The sequence below is a fragment of the Zosterops lateralis genome (genome assembly GCF_965231275.1).
Source record: "Zosterops lateralis genome assembly, chromosome: 1".
NCBI classification, from domain to species: domain Eukaryota; kingdom Metazoa; phylum Chordata; class Aves; order Passeriformes; family Zosteropidae; genus Zosterops; species Zosterops lateralis.
Window position 1 is genome coordinate 100,328,791 of NC_139762.1, and position 20,741 is coordinate 100,349,531.

Genomic DNA, 20,741 nt, shown 5'->3' on the forward strand with positions numbered 1-20,741 from the left:
ATCATGACTAAATTCAGGCTTCTTCCTAGGGTACATAAAATGCAATTTAGTAACCTTTCAGCATCTCAGAACGACTGCTTCCACCTAGACTGTATATTGCATATTGAAAAATTGGAAAATGCCCAGCTGCACCTCTTTAACGCATATTTATCTGTATTTTATGTTCCTGCTGTGCAACTTAAGTCATAGAGTTTACATTTGCATATGTAGTTCGCGGCTTCCTGTTTCATCAGATCCTAATAGTGCCAGAACTCTAGGCTGTGATTAACAGCATTAATAAGTGAAACCAGGGGGCTTTGGACAACATGTAAGACTCTGAAAATAGAGCTTAGATATTCCAAGGGCAGGGTCAGCAAAACATGATTTTTAGATTTCACATGCATGATAGTCAAAGCTAAAGCAAAGGAAATTGTCTACTAAAAATAACTCCATGGCTAATATTGCAACTGTATTAATGCTGTGCTGCCTGACCAAACCTGATCTACTACTTTAAAAAAAATTCCCTATGACTATTTTTATTATTATTTTGTAGGCAGGAATAGGAAAAAAAGAAATCAGTGAAGTGGGAATTAATATGGGGTATCTTTCCTTGTTAGTTTTATTAGATGTTATATGTATTATTGAAAAAACTCAAGGGGTCACCTGAAGTGGAATTTTCTGTTCCTTAATATCCTGCTGCAGGGTCCCTGGGCTCTGGCAGGAAAAGGCTTGTCACAGAAAAGACGCATGCATTAGAATTTCATATTTTATTGTCCTGAAGGAGCTAAAGAGTTTTCCCTTAAAGCAAGATCCCTTCATCCCTTCATTGTTCCAGGGCCCAGTGCTGTTTAACATCTAACAACATTGCCAGCGGCACTGAGAGCACCCTTGGCAAGTCTGCACGGGACACCAAGGGAGCAATGCAGTGGATTCACTGGAGGGAAGGGATGCCATCCACTGGGACCTTGACAGGAGTGAAGGGTGGGCCCATGGGAATCTCATGAGGTTCAACAAGGCTAGGTCCAAGGTCCTGCACTTGGGTCAGGGCAATCCCCAATATCACTACAGACAGGGGAATAAATGGATTAATTGCAGCCCTGTGCAGGAGGGCTTGGGGACACTGGTGAGTGATTAATTGAGCCTGCACTGGCACTGTGCACTTGTGGCCCAGAAACTCATCTATGCCCTGGGCTACATCCAAAGCAGCATGGCCAGTGGAGTGAGGGAGGTGATTCTTTTTGTGTGGTAGGTTTTATGGCAGAGAAGTTCTTTCCTTGAGTCTCACTGGCAGTCTCTTGAGTATGAGACCCCTGAACTTAAATCCACATTGCACATGTTTCTTTTTAAAAACTTCTCTACAATTAAAAATAATGTTGATTTACAATTAGTAACTTTACTGCTCTCATGTATATTGAATTCCCATTCTCCATCTAAAAAAGTCAATTAAGCTGTCAGTTACCACTTCTCAGACAAGATGGCATCAGTTCAATTTCTTCAGGTCAGGGGAATATGCAATAGCTGTAATTTCTGGCTACAAGTGTTTACATCAGCCAAAGAACTATTAGCCTCCTTTAATTGCTGGTAGCAACTCAGTTTCCCCACTGCAGACAATTAATACAGTCTGTTCTCACCCCACAGCAGTCTGTGACCCACTTTGAACTTTTTCATGGGCCATTAGGGGCTGTCTTTTTGAAACACAGAGATTGAAAGGAGTGAAAATGTTATTAGGGAAGAAAAATAGAAAATTCTCTACAGTGTGTTCATGAAAGAAAAGAGGTATCCCAAACTTCTGCAACCTTTGCCTCATTTTCACAAGCTAGAATTAGGACAGTCCAAATAAAAGCTTTAACATTCATGTGAGTAGAGGACTCAGGACCATGTGCGATGTATTAGAAATTCTTTTCCCTCAGCTCTCGTGCTAACTCCACCAGTGATCATATTTGAATGAAATTCTGTTGTGAAATATGTTGCTGCTTCTTTTTTTTCCTTTCTGTTTTTCTTTTTTCTTCCTTTTTTTTTCCCTTCTTTTTTTCTTTTCCTGTGTTTTCTGGACTGAACACTTTGCAAATTATGAAGTAATTCCATAATGATAGGGTTGCCAGTGTTTGACTTGTACAAACATAGTGGAGGAGGGAGGGTGAAATCAAACTGGCTTTACTGTTGTTTTGTTCAGCTGCTGTCAGCCACTATGCTGTCCTCTGTAACACCTCAGCATCAGCAACCTGCTAAGTGTCACCTCTTATCTACCAGACTATGAAATGCTTTTGTTCAGACTATATGGATGGCATTTTTATCTGCAGTAGGGCACAAACTAAATTTTTTCATTCATACTCTACTTATTCTAAGAACTAGTAGTATACTGTGATTATTACTTGCTCTTTGATGTTGGTTTGGGGGGGAATGGAGGTAATGGGAATATATTGTGGTGATTTCTAAAGGCAATTTCATGAATAGGTTCTAATTCATAGTTTTCTTTCTGAATTAGTTTTACTTTTCTGGGACCTGTTTAAGAGCAATGGATATAAATGTAAAAAAACAATATCCATATTCTTCTATATCTTATCCTGTTAGAAACAAAGCAATCTCTGCTCCTTAGCTCAAACCTTTGATAATAATACAGCATAGACATAAAAGTGGCTTGATCTCTTACTGCTTTCCTGTCTCTGTCTAGATTTCCATCTGGAAAAATGTTTAATAATTTTCAAAACAGTTGAAAGTCTCCCTTGATTCCCTTCTACAGGTGAGAGAACTTACAGCTGAACTTGTCAGACTGAAGTATCCTGGTGCTGCTATCAAAAAAATTCATCTGATGCAGCAAAGTGCCAAAGTCTTTTGGCTACACATAGGGAGAAGCTTTTGTATTTTTCTTATGAGTGTATAAGGGATTATTGGCCCAGGTTTGAGAACCTGGCAGGGAGAATTTCTATATTCTGGATAAATGTCAAAATAGAAGCAAATCTCTATACAACATACTGTAGATTCCTTCTTACTGCTGCTGGCTTCTACTAAAGCTCATTTTATTTCACTATCACCTAGAAATTACTCCAACAGTTATCTAATGCCTCCCCCCTGCTCCACATGTGCACCCCAGAACTCAAAGGACTCAAACTGCTTTCTATGACAGTAGACCATTTCCCATGCATAAGCTTTATCTAATCAGATTCTGAGTGGGAAAAGTATTCAGTGCAAATGATTTTAAAAACAGACATTTATATTCAGTTAAGAAATTCCCGTTGAATGTTCATGCATTGGATTTGCTGTATTGTGACTTAGTAGCAGGAATACACTCAAACTTCAAAGGAAAAACTCATGATATACCTAGAGCTGTGCAGTTGTCCACTAAAAACATTATTGTGGCTGCTACTAACAGACTACAAGCTTAATACTAATCATACAAAGTCTCCATCCTGGCCTAGAATCATAGAATCATGGAATGTCCAGAGTTGGAAGGGACCCACAGGATCATTTTGGGTCTATTGTGTTCTTGTATCAACTCATATGTACTTGCTTTGTGAGTCAAGAGCTTGATACAAAGTGTCTCCCATTATGATGTGGTGTTTGTATGTGTGGCAATTACAAAGGTCTTGAAAATATGATCCAAGGATGGAAACAGCTCTCAAGAAAATCAGGAACTGCCTGGTAGTCAAGCATTGGGCACTAAGAGTGTTCTTAAGAGCTAGGAGGTAACAAGGGAAAAATGCATCAGTGAAACCAGAAAATGTAACTGACCAATTGGACAAGGCACCTGGTGTAGCTTGGGAAAGCAACATCTTCAAGCATCAGGCAGCATGTGGATAAGTGGATGGAAGTGTCCAGAAGCTGGAACACAATATGGAGAGGCAAGACTTCAAAGGATGTGGGAAAAGATTCTCCCTGGAGAAGTGGGCTGCCTACTCTGTCTGATGGGTTGTAGGATCCTGGGGTACCTTCTGTCTGCCTGCCCACCCCAGGAACCCTGACTCTTCAAGGTCCCTTTTGACCTGCCAGCTGATCATCTGGGGCTGTGTACAGCAGCATTAAGGTGCACCTGCACATGTGTTTCATCCCACAGATTCTGCTCTGTAAGGATCTAATTCCTCAATAGAGCATTGCTGCATTTAATCTTCGTTTTCCTAGTTACTGTTAACCATGATTTGGGTCCACACAAGAGAAGTAGCAGTGGTGGCAGTATGTATATAGTGCTATTCAAAACACTACATGTACTGTGTGTTTCCTTCTTTTGTTTTAATAAACTCCAAGAGTTGTCTTTGCCACTATGAAAGGGAGCTTGTTTCTGACTAGTCTGTGCCACGAGTTCTGCAAGCTTTATCCTGAACGCTGATTTGGTTAACAGTCTGGAAAAGATCAGCACTGAAAAGAAAGACAATATGACTAAACATATTTGCACAAACCTTATCAATTTTCAGTAGGGATGCTAGAGCTGTGAGACTTCATTTCTCATTTTTTAGTTGAGTTTTTGTGTGTGTGTTGTGTTGTACTTGTGTCACCATCCAGCAGTATTTAATTAAAACCAGTGCTCACACAAGAAAAAATAACTCTGATTTCCCTAAAAGGACTTCTGTGTTCTGAGACACCAGACAGTTTTGGAACCACAATTTTTAAATCAAAATGAGATTTGTAATAAGTCATTTGTATAAATGAGATGAAACCTTCCAGTCTGAGAAATTATTTTCACAAGAAAGTATTTTAAAATATATTTTTCAAAATAATATATTGTTCTAAAACTTTCATAAGAGTGAAAACAGTTTGGATGGCTACAATGCAAATTATTAAGATTAATATCTGACTACTTCAGTAGCTGTGAACAGTGGGCATTTTTCCCGGTGGACAATATAGCAGATTTGGCATGTCTCTAATAAAAGGAAGTAATGAATAAATCTGAATAGCAGTTGTGGTAGAATTCTAAAGAGCAGGAAGGATAACTTTATTAATAGTTTGGGTTCACAGTTTAAAAACTTTGTAAGTTGGACAAAGGATTTGCTTTCCAATAATGTCTTATGCACTAACAGTGACCATCTCTGTTCATATTTTTAGAAAAATCCAGTAGGAAATTCAAATGTATAGAACATCTTTTTGCCAGATTCTATTATTTCATTAGAAACAAAGACTTTACCTCCTCATGACTCCCATCTGGATAAAATTTGGATCAGACAGATGAGTAATCTTCATTTGTAGCTGTCTTGGTGTTGCTATTATAAAAGCACAACCAAGTGCCCTACCATTCAAGATTAGACAAAAAACAAACAAACAAAAAAGTAGATCTACTTGTTCTATAATGAGTCAATTCAAAAGGGATTTTATTGTTCCACTCATGCTGGAAAACCTTTATGCAGGTGATAACACTACTTGGCATAGACATTGGGTTTAACTTAAAGAGTTAGTTTCTTGGCTGCTAATGAAAGGCATATGTATTTAATGAAGATTATTTTTTGCTTTATGAAGTTGACATGACATTTGTGCCATATACAATAAGCTTTGTACTAAATTGTTTTGAATTTCTATCAACCATTCCCATGCTATGTGGCTTGTTGGCAGAGAGCTTAAGCAATGTGGTAAAACAATCACGTTCAATACCTAGGTACCAAAACTGGAGAAGTGCAGTCCAAATTTCTTATGTTCAAGTATGGAAAAAGTGTGTGGCATTGTATACTCGGGTGTCTTCTAGCAAGATTGTGGTTTGGCTTCTACTTTCTCCTATGGCTGGCTCAGCCTTCTGATTTTAAGATTGTATTTAAAAATAGTTTTTACTATGTTTTAATTAGGTTGGTTAAAGATGTTTTTACTTTGTGCTTGAACTTTTAGGTGGGCGTTTTTTATAATAGTTTTACATTTTAGTTTCTCAGTATTTATTTTAGCTTGCGTACTATTAAGAATGTTGGTTTCCAACAGCCAGGCCAAGTTTCCAGAAGTGTTCGATAGTTTCATGTGACACAATTTTTGGGTGACCTATCTGAGATACTTTGTTCTCAGAAACATTTAGGACCCTTAGCTGCTCTTGAAACCAGTTCTTAAAGAAATGTGTTAGATCCAAGTTTGTCAGCTCCCTCTGGATTTCAGAAGGGTTCCTTTAATCTGTTGCTAAACAATAACCTACTCCAAATCCTGTTCCTTGACTGTCTGACAGTGATTCCAAGATCCTGATAATACTTGACTACTTATGAAGCTCCCAAAGATTTGGTTTTATGTCAACAGATCATATCAGCAAATACAGAAGATTCATTGTTTGATTTGCTCCTCATCCTTTTTTTTTTCCTTTCATGTGTGCACATACTCCCAATGTCTGTGCGTATCTACTAGAGATCAGTAGATACTGAACTATTAACTGTTACTTAGATTATGGAACAGACACTCAGTTTTAAAATTCATTGCCAGCAGAAGTAAGGAATGTGCCAACATTGGGGACTTTTAAATCTAAATTTAGGAGCTACTTATTTCATTCACCATTTTTAAAATATTTGTTTTGGGTCTAGCCTGTGGCTTGGCAGTTGCATGTGGCATGCTTCAGTGTGAGGAAATCGAATCTCAGAAAGGCTAAAATTTACTGGATCCCCAGAATTCAGTTTAAGAACTGAACTTCAGTTCTAATTTAGGATCCCCACCTTGCTCCTTTCTTGGATTGCAGAGAATTCATACAAGCCTGGGGTCTGAGGACAGCCCTGGAGAGCAGCTTCTGGTAGGGAAGCCACCTTTCTCTCCTGAAGCAAGGAATGCATTTCTAGAGTGTGTTAATCCTCACCTGTGGTCAGTTTTCTTGACAGCACATTGAATGTGCTTCTGAATTTGCTTTTGGGTAACTTGGACTGAATATGCAAAAGAAGGGGGAGGGAGAAGAAAGGTGGAAAACTTCCTTCAGGGCAATTGAGAAACAACCAAACCTTCCTACATCAACCAACCTACCTTCTTTATTGTGTGCAGCTGCTGTACTAGGAACAGTGATATGTAAAAGGGACACTCTACGATTAAATACAAAGGCTATTTTAATAAGCTATTAGAGGACACACTACAATGATCACAAAATGACATGGTATTTTGTGATCTATTGATGGTTTTGAGCACAGTAAAACTACTGTGCACTACTAAACCTAGCTCTTCATATATACATAATGCTACCAGTAGTGATATATATGACATTAAAAATTCTTTAACATGCAACATGCAATGTATCTTAATTAATATTGCTCCTAATTATTGAAATTTTAATATAATTCTGACTGACATAAGTTCTGCTCTTCTGCTTCTGGCTTTCCTTTTGATCTTTTTCTCTCCTAATCTTTTGGAAGTCAGTTCAATATATTGGGTTATGGGCCCTTCATGAGACTTTGCTGAGCAGTTGGAATAAGGTGGTGTTACGACTCTTTGAATCAGATCAGTCCCTCCCATATTTAGCTGCATGGTGAAGATATGTCAGCGATCCTGGGTAGGTAGGACAATGATGACCATCTGTCCTGACAGAAGCTGAAATAACTTGGGAAATAGACAATTTACAGAGTTTCAAAATGATGTAATGTGTTTGATATTTTGTACAATGTGCAATGTGCAATTTTGTACAATGCCATTGTAATGTTTAGCACATGTTCTGTGATCACCCCCATTCACATCAGAGTGTATCATTGGCTAGGAAGGAAGCATATGCTTGTTTTCATTAGGCTTTGAAATGATTTATTCCCAGGGTGCTGTCAGGTTTTGATACAATGAAAAAGTAGTAGTCAGCTCTCCTGGGTCACACAGATCTCTTAGGTGAAAACAGAACATCTGGAAGGGGAACATCTGAACAAGGAGCAGGTGCTGTTTAGCTGATGCAGCAGGATTTTGCTGGTCAATAGAGACCTTGACACACTTCCCCTCCTGGGCTGTTGGGTTATGGCCTGAGCTGCCGGATGCCACCAGATAACGTCACTCTTGGCTCTAGCTGGAGATAAGAGTAAGAAGTCTGACAAAACCCATGAGGAACTGGGTGCATGAGGGGGAGGGGAAGACATGACCAACCAGGCTACATTAACAACGGTCCCACAGAAATCCAACCAAAACCAAAAATCTTCAGCAGGGAAAGCATGATTATCACTTTCTTAAATTAATGAACTGTGAATCCGTAGTATGGTATTAATTGCTTGGTATTTTTCACCAAGGACATTTTCATGTACTCCTGGAATTATTATTTTTCTAAAAAAACTCCACTCTTTAATAGCTGTGGTTTTCTAAAAAGAGTCATATTGAAAATTGAATTGACAGGTCTTGATTCTCTTCCTGAAGTCATCACCCGTATTCCAGAGGGAATTTCTACAGTTTGGCTAAACATTAGACATTAAATATTTAATACAGAAGAGAAGCAATTCAGAAATACTTGGAAACAGTCTTGTACCTTATAGCAATTATGATGTCCCTGAGCTACCCTTAAACAAAGAGCTTTGTTCTTTCAAAGCAATTACCAGAAATTTTTAAAAAAACAAAACCAAGAGAAAAAAGAATGCAACACAAGAGCAAACCTAATGCCAGTAAAATTTAAAAGGGCACAGCTTTCTACAGAAAGTTTCTGGTTTAAGCACTAGATGAGTATCTGGTTATCTTACATATAAGATACATTACAAAAGGAATGACAAGTTTTGAAGCAGTTTTCTCGACCTCTTAAAAATATTTTTCACTCACATATGAAATAACACAGGAAAATAAAACTATACATGAGCATAATTTCTTTGCTCTTAAATCGAAGACATTTAGGTGGTTTTGTTTTGTAAATACAGCTAAGGTGAAATCACTGACAGATTTTGGTGCTGCAGAAAAGGAGTGTGTCAGTGGAGAGAAACAAAGGGAGAGATTAAATAGCTAAAGCTAAGTGGTTGTTAAAGCTGTTGTCTTGAATAGCCACCACATGAGGTTTTTCATTTGGTCAGGAAAGACAGCTGAAAAAGGGGTCTGGAGTCAAGTACAGTTAAATGTCTGCTTGAATCTGTGGGTGTAAATATTTGCAAGATCAAGACCGTAATGGTTTCTATATTAAACAGATCTTTATTTTGCTTATATTAGACATCTGATCATTGAAGTTCCAAGGGGAAATTAAAATGATTCCATTTGACTTGTTGTTAGATTCAGATACATTTATCCAACCTTAATACCTTAATATCTGAAATTATATTCCAGCGACAATGCATATTCATCCAAAGTGATGTGCTATTGGGGAACAAAAATTACAACTCTACTTTTTTCAGGGGTGGGTAGGTTATTATTCAGGTTCACTAAATAGTCTTATTCAGTGTGTTACCATGGTATAAAAGTTACCTGGTTTTGATTGTTTTGGTTCAGGCTTGTCTGTGTAATCAAGTGAAATTAATTATGTAGAAACATTAACTTTTGCAGTGTTTACTGTACACTTCAGAATTCCCACCTCACATGCCAATATTATCACCATATTATCATAATTTCCTCATGTTTTCTCACCTGCTTAGCACTCCCTTTCATATATTTGAACATGAGGTAGATATGCAATTATACAACTATACAATTAAACTTAGATGTCAGGCATGCTGACAAGGGGTATGCAGAATATAAAGAATAGAAGAAAAAAATACAGTCAGGAGTGAGTAAAAGCCAGTCATAAACCAAAGTGAGACCGTGAAATTAATTGAAGGGGAAACCTATCTTCTTCACCATTGTAATCTCTTGGTCTGTATTTTTCAAAAAGGCTCAGTGGCCTAAATCTAAACTGATTTTGCTTCTTTGAGTGCAGGGAAGAAAATTTGACTAGAGCAGTGACCTTTACCTACAGCATAGGCCCAACTACTTTCTGGTACTTTCTGGCAATTTAGTAAAGGGAAACTGTATTGATTATGACATTTACAGACAGAACTTTCTGTAAGACTTTAACAACAGTGCCAGTTTACCTCTAAGTGGCTACCAAAGTATCATCTGCTTAAAACTGCTTACATGAGGACAGCAGCATTACTATTGAGCACACTGCCCTGCATCAGGACTAAGGGCTCATCTTATCATTGCAAAAATAAGCTGAAGATGGAAAGAACTTAAAAAAATAAGAGGCATTTCTGAGCTCCCTCTTTAGAGGAGCCCTATGAAATATTACACTATTCATGCTCCAAAAAATGTAGTAGATTTATTGGAAAAGCGGAGCTGTGGCACAATTGCTCTTGCACCATATAAATGTGGGACTCCACAAGTTGTGTATGAAACCAAAAGGGAGACAGCCAACCCAAATTAAGAACATAGCAGCAACTTAAGAGTTTTCCAAAAAGCATTTCAGGGATGTTCACAGAGAACTTTTCCCAGAAATGCTGGCTTATACATCACTGCTGTGAAGGAATGATAGTAACATCCAATAGCATGTTGCTGGCACAACTTTAATATATTCTGATTTTGTAATGATATCCACAGTACATTACATCTTCGTTTTTAAAACCCATTATGCCCACTGGAGAGAGTCAGGTCAAGTGAAAAATATGATATTAGTGATTTTCCATTATACCTGTAAGTACACTTTGAAACAGAGTATTTGAAAACTTTCACCAAGTTTTATTGTAACTTTCTTACAATAAAAATGAGAACATTTCTACTTTAAAGTTGCCAGAAAAAATGAGGGAGAGCAAGTGCTCTCATCAGTATCAAAACCTGGAGTGTCCCCATTTGCAATATATCTCAGTGCTCATGGCAACAAATGTAGCACCAAGACACTGACCTATAGTTGAGTTTCTCAGGTAGAAGACAATGGATTTCCTTGTTCCCCACTCTGTCACTCAAGAGAGAAGGTCATGGGTGGGAGAAAAGTTGTGAAGGGACACAGCTGGGACAGCTGATCCAAGCTGACTGAGAGGTTATTTCATGCTTACACCATGCTCAGCAATATAAAGTCAGGGTTTTAGGGGAAGTAGCCATTGCTTTGAAACTGGCTGAGCATTTGTCTGCTTGTGGGAAGTGATGAGTGCCTTTGCATTTGTTTTCCCCCCCTTTATCTTTCCTTCATCTTGTCCTTTAGTTTCTTTGTATTTGCAGTTGCTTTTGGCCAGTGAGGTGACTGAACTATTGCCTAAAAAGCAGGAGGAGTCTTCCTGGAGACAGCAGTAGCTCTTGTATTTTTGTCATTATGTAAAGGATGAAATTTGTCAGGAGCATGATGTACCCTGAACTGTCAATTGCTGAAGTGAAGAAGACCTTCCAGGTGGCTGGCTAGGCAGGCTATATATCTTCCTTTCAGAAATGAGTTTTAATATATAGTTTCCCTACTGCCTTGATGGATCTCTCTTGTAAATTCAACCTAATTCAACTGTAGTCAAGACACATTCCATTTACACAGGCTCTGGAAACATCTCTGCAACTGGAGTATCAGCACAGATTCTCAGGATCAATTGCTGCATGCCCATCATGTTTTTAGTGGTCTCACTTCCCCACAGGCCAGAAGTGGGTGCAGCAGTGTGCTTTGTTTTACACTTGTAAAATGCCAGTGTATGTCAGGCAATGCCCAGCTCTGTACTTGCTTCACATCCTTTTTGCAGAAGACAATCACCTGTATTAAAAGCCTAACTCAAATCAGCCAGGGAAGGCAATGTTGAACGAATTACTATAAAAATCATATGCAATGTGCTAGGATTCTGTTCTGCTGGCTTATTTCCTAATCGAAGCAAATGAAATCCAAAAATTTTTAATGTCAATATACTGAACATGACACGACAATTTTGTTAGTATTTTATGGTTAAATTATTAGCATTAGATTTGATTTCTTTATGACTTTGATGTCACATTGAATCACAGTTCTGTCATTTTTTCTGTCATTTTTTCTGTCATTTTTTTTGACCATTGAGCCTGGGGCTTCTGGTCCTGTTCCACTGCAAACTGCAGAGGCAAACCTCATTACACCACTGTTTTTCAGTAAAAAATATTTTTAACAGAGTCATTAAAAAAGCTACTTTTATGGAAAAAGCCATCAAACAGTTTATATGTTGTAAAGAAACAGAAGTATTACATGGTGTCTGCTTGTTCCATATGTAACTATCTGGCTCTTCAAAAGAAAACACACAGGCACCAAAGTTTTTATGTTCAAATTACTATGTCTTGTGAATACTAGAAATAAGATGTTTTCTAATAGCCTTTTTCACCATCACATTTTGACCCAGCCATGGTGAGCTCTGATACTTTCACTATATATTAAAATAAGAAAAAAACCCCTTATTTAAATTGCATTTTGTTACCAGGTCCTGATTCTGGAAAGTACATTAACTTCTATTCTTCTCCATTCCTGTCATTAGACAACTTATCCTTTATCTGTTAGTCATAGGCTTTTTGTAGATTATTTTACCAATACAAGAGTTTTCCAGATACTCCATAACAGCCTTGTTTCTGGCATTAAAAACATAATCCTCAAAAAAATTGTTCTGCTATGGAACTGAATGGACGGATTTTGTATGAAAGGAAGAACAAATGCCTTAATAATAACAAAAAAGTTATAATTTGTTGTCCAATGTATGAGGAATTCTGGAAACAGAAGCACTATTTTGTGTTTGAAAAGTGCAAATGTAATTCAACTTGCCAGCAGAGTGTGCAGGAAGTCCAAGTTCTTCAGGCACCCCTGGATATGATATGCAACAGTAAGAAAATTACAACCTCCAAAACAGAAGTGAACTTGGGTTTGAGCTTCAAATTCTAATTTGCCAATTTTCAGTGTGACTTTGGATAGAAAGCTATGTGCTGACTGACAGAACCTCGTCCTCTGTGAGAAACAGGTGGCTGATGTGCAGCCATGCCCCTTGTTATCACACACTGCTGCTTCCAGTCATGACTAGCCCTCATCCATACATCAAACACTCCCCACTGTAACCGGCTAGAAAAAAAAAAAAAAATCCTGTTGTGCTTTGTCTTTGCACACTTTCCATATCAAATTTTCAATCCTACCCTGAAGCAATTCTTATCCCTTTGAGTGTCCTGCAGTGAGATTTTTTTTCCATATATGTGTGAAGGTTATCAGACAATGAATTATCTTGCCTTTTTCTTTATGATATCCAGGAATGGTCAATCAGTGTTTGGCTAGGAACTGTTCCAACTAGTTCATGTTCCACCATTAAGTCTGAAGCTTTTGCTCTTCAAATTTAATGTTCCACAATTTAACACAAAATAAAAGTTGTATTTTATTAACATAGTCTTTATGAGGTCTGCCTCTGAAATGGAGGCTTTCTGTGGGAAAAGCTGAGTTGCTCAGCACGTTTTCCCCATCCTTTCAGCTGCATGACTGAAACTGATTTTTCTACTCATGTACAGCCCAGAAACAAGACACATTATTCTGGTAACGTTCTGTTTCTTCTTGTGCCTGGCACTCTGTATTGTGTGGCAAAGGCCTGTCTCTGCATTCTGAGTAGTTTGAAAACTTAAATATAAATGCTTTTACTAAAAAAAAAGAGGTCATGATAGTCAAAATAGTGCAAGGAAAATGGGAAGATAATTATAGTGAATATCTGCTTGTATAAAACATATACCAACAAGGTAAACATCTCTTAAACTCATATAAAAAATTGTTACTATTATTTTAACATTAGCATTTGAGTCCTTTGAAAGAACTTTCATTAACACCCTTTATAATCATTCATTATTTAACATTTGGAACCAAACTAACCTTTGCAAATGTGCTTGTTACTGTGCTAAAATATGGAACTCAAACAGGTAAAGTTTCAAGAACTTGGCAATGAGGACAATAAGGGGAAGTTAGAATGGAAAAGTTACCTCTCCTTCAAACCAATGGTATAACAAGAAATGCCAATGAAGACAAATGAGTTATGGGACACAGAGTTTGGAAGGACATTCATTCCCTTATCTGACTGAGACAATTTATATGGTTGTGTAAGTACGCACTGGTGAGGAGAACTTGGAAATCTGTTCACCCTTTCATATATTATATCAGCTAATATTATGTTGGGACATCTCTTAGTCTCAATTAATGAAATAGTTTTCCTATAATAATTGTGCCTCATGAGCATACCATCCATTTCATGCTTAACAGCTTTGGAGAATTTGAAGGATTCAGCATTGTTCACTGATCACAGGATGGAGACATTTTCTGGGACAGCAGAAATTTTACAGAAGTATTGAATATAATCCTTAGCTATCTATTTTCAAGGATGTAGAAACCTCATCTTATTTGGCTTAAAACTGATTTAAATCATACATTCTTCACCAAACTTTCAATTTCTACTATTCATTATGTGCTTCCTTATAGCAACTGTGACTGGTATTCAAGAAATGGCTACACTAGTCATAATACTAATTTTAAACCCATCATCTTTATTTAGAAACACTTCTTTCATGCGCAATACATTGCACTTATCTACACTGAATTCCACCTGCCTTTTTATTTCCCAGCCACTCAGTACAACTCTGCAACTTCTTGCAGTCAGTTTTTGACTATCCTGAAGAAGTTTGTAGCAATCAACAGGAAACTGCCACTTTTCTATTCATCTTCTTGTTCAGGGCATTCAGCAAAACTGAACCCTCAACATAGGAAAATGCATTCGGTAATTGAACACCAAACTATTTTTGGTCAAGAGCATTTATTGTTGAATCTACAACTTATTGGAAGTCAGCCGTTTTTGGAATACAGAGATACAATAAGCATCACAGGATATACTCAGATCCTTTCCCTTCCTGGATCTTTTGGACTATGGGAGAAGAACTGGAACAGAGTATGTCTGCTGATCGGGAAATGCACTGAGATTTCTCTTACAGACTTTGGTTCTAATTTCATTTCTAATTTGGAATGGCTCCCAGTACTCTCCAAGGCCTGTCTAAATGACTACAAGGTAAGTCTTTACAATAATAAACCAAATTAGGGATTTAATAGTCTAAGATGTTAACTTTGAAATGACAGCCATGATTTCTCCTTGGAGGCATTGCATGGGATGTTGTCTGCATTATAGTGAGAAGGAAATTGCTAAGGTAGCTCCCTGCATTCCGGGAAGCAATAATGAATACTTAGCCAATTTTGCCTTCAAACTGTGGACAAAAGGAATCTGATGCAGCCCCTCAACCAGGTAACAATGATACGTGTTTGTGGCTGGAATAAACTGATTATGTATCATATCTGAAGAAGGCCACAGAGATTTTAGTTCTTAGTGGGATTTTTTTTCTTTCTGCAGCATTCTGATTCCAGGCAAGTGTGGGGTTTTATTCTCTTGTAGGCAAGTCTCTTCTATCCCTAAGGGATAATTTGCATATTAAGGAACCCCAAATCTGGTTGTGCATTCAAGCCAATTTGCATAATCATGTGTGCTGTAGGTAAATATGTCCTCCTGCTCTGAATGTGTTCCACTGAAAGTGAGGATATGTGACACCTCAAAAGACTAGAACTCTCAAGTTCCCACCTTTAACCATGTCATCAAATTGTACACGAAGACAAGGAATTCAAGGTTTTGTATCTGACAAAGTGCTGAATTTGCAAGAGAGAATGATGTTTAAATTAGTGTTCTTGTTGGATATGTGTGCAGAGGCAAACAGCAGCACTGGCCCCTTTACCATGTTAGGGTCTGCCCTGTGAAGTGATTGCAAAGCAACCAGCTGGGTTGCTCTTGAATGAATCTGGACTCAAAGATGTGTTTTAGGAGTGAATATAACATGTTCCAGTGACTAATGATTGTTAAGTTGTTTAGAGTTAGTCTGATGTAAAATGCCTGAAATACATATGGAGCAGACCTTGGCTCTGCACCAGCTATTTCACCTCACAGATCTGCTTCTCTTATGCTGTACTACTTGTTTATATAGACATACTCCACTGCTCAAAGGTTAAAAGGAGCTGTTATGAAACTGGTCTATTGTACTAGTCTTCTTCTGGGTTTTGGAGTAATTGTGAAGAGAACAGAGAGAAGTTAGGTCTGACTTTAACACAATCAAATCAGTCTCCTTTCTCAACAAAAGGAACTACTTCTAGGTACTTACTATAGATGTGCACTAAACCTCCTCTTTAGAGTAGGCAAGCATACTGTAGCTACTATTCAAAATGTCAATGAGTTAAGTTTGAAATATAATGGAAGGCTAGTGAAAATCACTCTGTTCAGTAACACTCTGCATTGTATCTCTTTCCTCTTTCCTCTTTTTAAATTCCCTTTCTTATCATTTACTTTCTGAAATACATTCAAAATCTATTTTCCTGTTTAGCCTGGAAGGAATGTGCGATATGAGTTGGTAGTTGGCTCAGCCACGTGTTTCCTCTGTGGTTTGGTTGCTCATCTGTGAAATGAGAATATTACTTTATAAAGATGTCATGAAGATAAATTTAGTCAATTTATCATTAAGCTCTCAGATGTAGAACCCCTGTCTAAATTGTTCCACTTATCTTCTGCCTCTCTAGATTTGCTTTTTCTATCAATTTCCCCTCTGTGAATATTAAATAGGTGCCTTTTCTGTTTCTCATAGTGCAGCTTACCTACAATTCAAATAATGTAAAACACTATTTGTTTATCTTGTTTATTCATTTGTCAGATAGCCTGGTCTGTCTTGTACTATTTCCTTCTATGTGGACATTGTTCTAGCAAGTTTCTGTTGTCTCTGCTGTCTGATTGATTTTCTTTTGTGAAATGACATATCTGACATATCTGACACATTGTCCTTGACTGATCAATGAATTTGAGGACTAAAGATCATTATATAATGTGTTAAGAACTGGATTTTCAAGCTGAGGTCCTGTCTGTATCCAAGAATTTTTTTTTCTGAATGCTTTATAGCCTTTAAAATACACAGGTACAGACTTTTTCTAGTCTCACTTTATATTGGGGTCATTGATCTGTTTAGAGTCTACTTTGCAGACAGCTGAATCCACAAAACTGAAAGTGCAGCAAACTGAATATATCTGGAGCTAGTTTTGCCACCAGAGAAATCACAAAGTGCTACTGTGTCTCCTGTCAGTTTGGCAGCTTTAAACCTGCATTCAGAATATTTTAGGGCTGACACCAACATGTTTGCTAGCTTGCCTCCCTTCAACAGTATGAAAGAAACTGCAGATTCTCTTTGTGGAAAACAAAAGCAAGAGAACACCATGAACTCTTTCTGTAGGAAGATTCTGTGCAACCAATAGGAAAGTAATAAGAAAAGAACAAGGTGGAGAGTAAAGGAATCCCAAACAGATAACTTAGCACATATACTGGAGTACCTACCCTGGTATAGCAGGACAATGTGTCAAAAGAGGTCTGTGGAGACTGAGGGTAGAATAAAAAAAATTTCTTCTGTCTCATATGACGAACAGAAATAAACCCAGTACTTCCTGTTTTTAATGTTTAAGACCCCTCTCAATGTTTACTAGGTAACTTAATTTTGCTTTTCACACCTATTTTTAAACACCTATTAAATCTCAGTCCCTTGGCATTAACAAGGTATGTTGCAAATAAGCAAGACTAATAGGATTAATTATTCAAAAAATAATTAGTCACTGTGTTAGTTAAGCCTCATATTGTCATGTCAAGTTAAATACTCCTAGGAAGAAATTTATTTTTTATTCTCTAGAAATAAGATTAAAAAAAAAAGGAAAAATTTAAAGAAAAACGCTTTTCTTTTAAAAAATCTTAAATGGAAAAGTAAAAGACACTTATTTAGTTGAAAATATTTCATATGTTTGGAGCCATATATATTTACAGAGTTCTAAATCTATACTTATTTCATAGCTTTTTGGAACATTTTATAGTTGTGTATCTGCCTTGTACGGTAGATACTTTATGACTTCAGTTGTCCTGTAGAATAAGCTACGCAAGTATTTATGCAACAGTTTCCCTTGACGTGTAGTGAGAAGTGCAACAGTGAATCACTCAACAGTGTATGCTTCAGCAATCTGAAGGCTCAAAGCCATAAATCAGAGAGGATCTGATTGCTGACCTAGATTTTTAAAAAGAAAGATTATACTGTACTTGTTGTTTTTTTAGTGACTTCTGTCTCTCAAACATTATACATCTGAGAGCAGAGCTGTACTCCTGGGATCATCCTGTTGCCTACTGGGGTTGTCATGTTTGTTCCAACATCCTGAAAACTGAAAGCTTCATTTTCCAGATGTGCTTTCTGTCAGCCTGGGACATTTTGCAGGGCACTGGTGACTGCTGGAAGGGACTCAGTTCTTCAAGAGGTGTCCACATTCTGGGATGATAAAGTCAAGAACATACGGTGGAGAATCACAAGAGGGAGTATTTCAATTAATGACTTCCTCCTCATTGCTTTTGTATTTTTTTATATGTCACTGGTAAAATTTGCCTTGTTTGTGTGTTTGTTTGTGCCTTGTTTGTCTCCTGGTTGCCTCCATAAATATTGCTCTCCTACATTTATCTTTGTTTTGTCAACCTTCTCTTAGCCAGCCTGAACCTCTTATGTGAGCTTTCATACTAACCCTCTGTCCAACTTCTTGTATTTTTGGAATATACTCTATAAAGCTTTAGAGAAAAGAAGCAACCCTGTATGATCCTGCCTCTTACTCTAGGCTGGGATGAACCTGTCCAGAAGCTCCTAATTTAGAGGCAGGCTGCATATAAAAGGAAGAACTCAAGACTGATCTAATTCCTAAAATAAAAAGAGTCTCAAAGGAGGGAGAAAAGCTTTTCCCAGATGCTTGTGTGCCTCATTTCCTGAAGAAGTGTGAGTTCAGATGTGAAGGTGGGAGAGCTCTGATGACTTCTTCCAGCAGCCCTGTCTCCAGATTTGGTCAGCATCCATCTCAGATGTGAGTGAGTGTGACAGGCAGTTTGTAGGGGAAGAAAGGGGGGGATTTTGAAATAGGCTGTTGCAAAGCTTCTTCCAGATCTAACCAGACTCAGATCACATTCCAGAAGAGATCTCAAGAGCTGGAAACACTCAACACATGTTAAGCCTTTGGCAGAGGTTTTCAGCAGGATTGACTCTCCTGCTGCTAGGAAGCCAAACTGTATATTCTGATAAATATCACAAAAGATGAGCACCTGCAAGCCTGGCAGGGTGCATGTGTGTGTTATCCTTCATCTACTAAAGGGAAACAAAGACTTATGGAAGAAAAAGCATTATTTTATCAAAATTTTCTCATTACACAGCCATAATTTTCATTTGTGTGACCACCTCTTGCACTTGTCTACCTCTCCCTTCCACATTTTAAGAGGTTCAGAAAGTACTTGGTGGCTACTGGGACTGAGAAAAATCACAGTCTGAAGTAAAAAATCTCTAAATGGGTTGGAATTGAAATCATGAGATGATAATTCTCCGTTTGTGATGTCAGCTACACAGAGCACATAACTTTTGTTGCATAAATTGACTAGGAAAGAACACCAATGGCATCATACAAAAAAGATTATGTTGAAAAAATATTTATGTTCAGTAACCTGATCCATAAACATAACAAAATGCTAATTGCAAAGTACTAGTCAAAAACTTAATTCAGTTTTTTTTCTTTTTTTTTTTTTTGTTGGTATTTTATTTTACTTCAGTTAATCATGCTGTAACAACAATAAGTTTACTTCCATAAGACTAGAAGAGAGGGGCTCTGAAATAGAATATCCTTTGTCCAGTAGAATTGAAGTTTGTTACAACTCTCATGTACTACTACTGATTGAGAAAGAGGCCATGGTAAGAGAACTCAGTTGTAATAATTGATTTTGTATATTCTAAATTGGCTTGTGCTTTTCTACTATTAAATTAGAAATTTCAAATAGATTTTTTAACTATATGAAAGCATAAAAATGTTGTTGGACTAGTCAGGAAGAAATTGTATTCTCAGAGGATGCTTGCTTTCTAGGACAAATTTTTATATAACCTATCCTCTAGAGTTTGAAATATGACCAGTTGTCCTAAAGAGATAGAAAGGTAGAAATAAAAGAATGGAATAAGGCAAATAATATTGTGCATTGATTACTTTGAGCTTATTTCTGTTTTCAGCCATGCTCAGACTGTAAAAGTCGTAAACAGATACTTGAAAAATCCTACTGTTACATATGAAAACAAAACAAGGAGCTCTTTCCCTTACAGTGTTTTCAAATGAAGTTTAAAAGAAATAGGGCTTTTCTGTATTGACATTATGAGTTTTGTTTTCAAAGCTGAGTCCCAAAAGAATTGTGAAACTCTCACGGTAGCTTACCTTTCATAAAGCTTTAAATGTTTGTTGTTGGTGTTTTTTTTTTTTTTTTTTTTTTTTTTCCCCTCAGGAGTATACTTTCTATTGGCAACTTCTTATGGTTTGGCAGAGGCACAGTCAAGCATCTGTGAAGCTTTTTGGTTTTTCTTAGCCTACCTTTTAAAGACATAAAGAGTTAACTCTGTTCCACTGCTCATACATCTGCTTCCTGGAAGAACCAGGCCTCTGAAATTTCTGCTGATATCTCCTTCATCCCATTGTTTCTTAAGAGAAAGATGACATCTATCATGAATAAATTTCAGTCTTAGTAAAGGATACTTCTGATCCACAAAGATTCTGTACCAAAACAATGTTGCATGAAAGAGTAAAATGGGTATAATCCCTACACCAAAAATCAACATCCATATACAAAGATTAGGACAGTTTAAAGGGTATTGTTTATCAATAATATATGTAGTCCTTAATATTTTCCTCATAGGACATTGGATATTTTTTCCAAAGTGCATCTCCTATTTCTTCTCATCACTTTGCATTCCTAGTTTCTCCTGTGATGGACTAGTATACCAGGAGAACCAAAGAGACTTTGCTAATCCCTCTACTGGGAAACTTTTGTGATGCACATGTGCAAATAGTTTTATGCAGTCTTTGTTAAAGTCCTTTGTTTCAAGCTTTTTGCTTCCAAGCCCTTTTGTTTTTGGAATAAGAGTAAGCA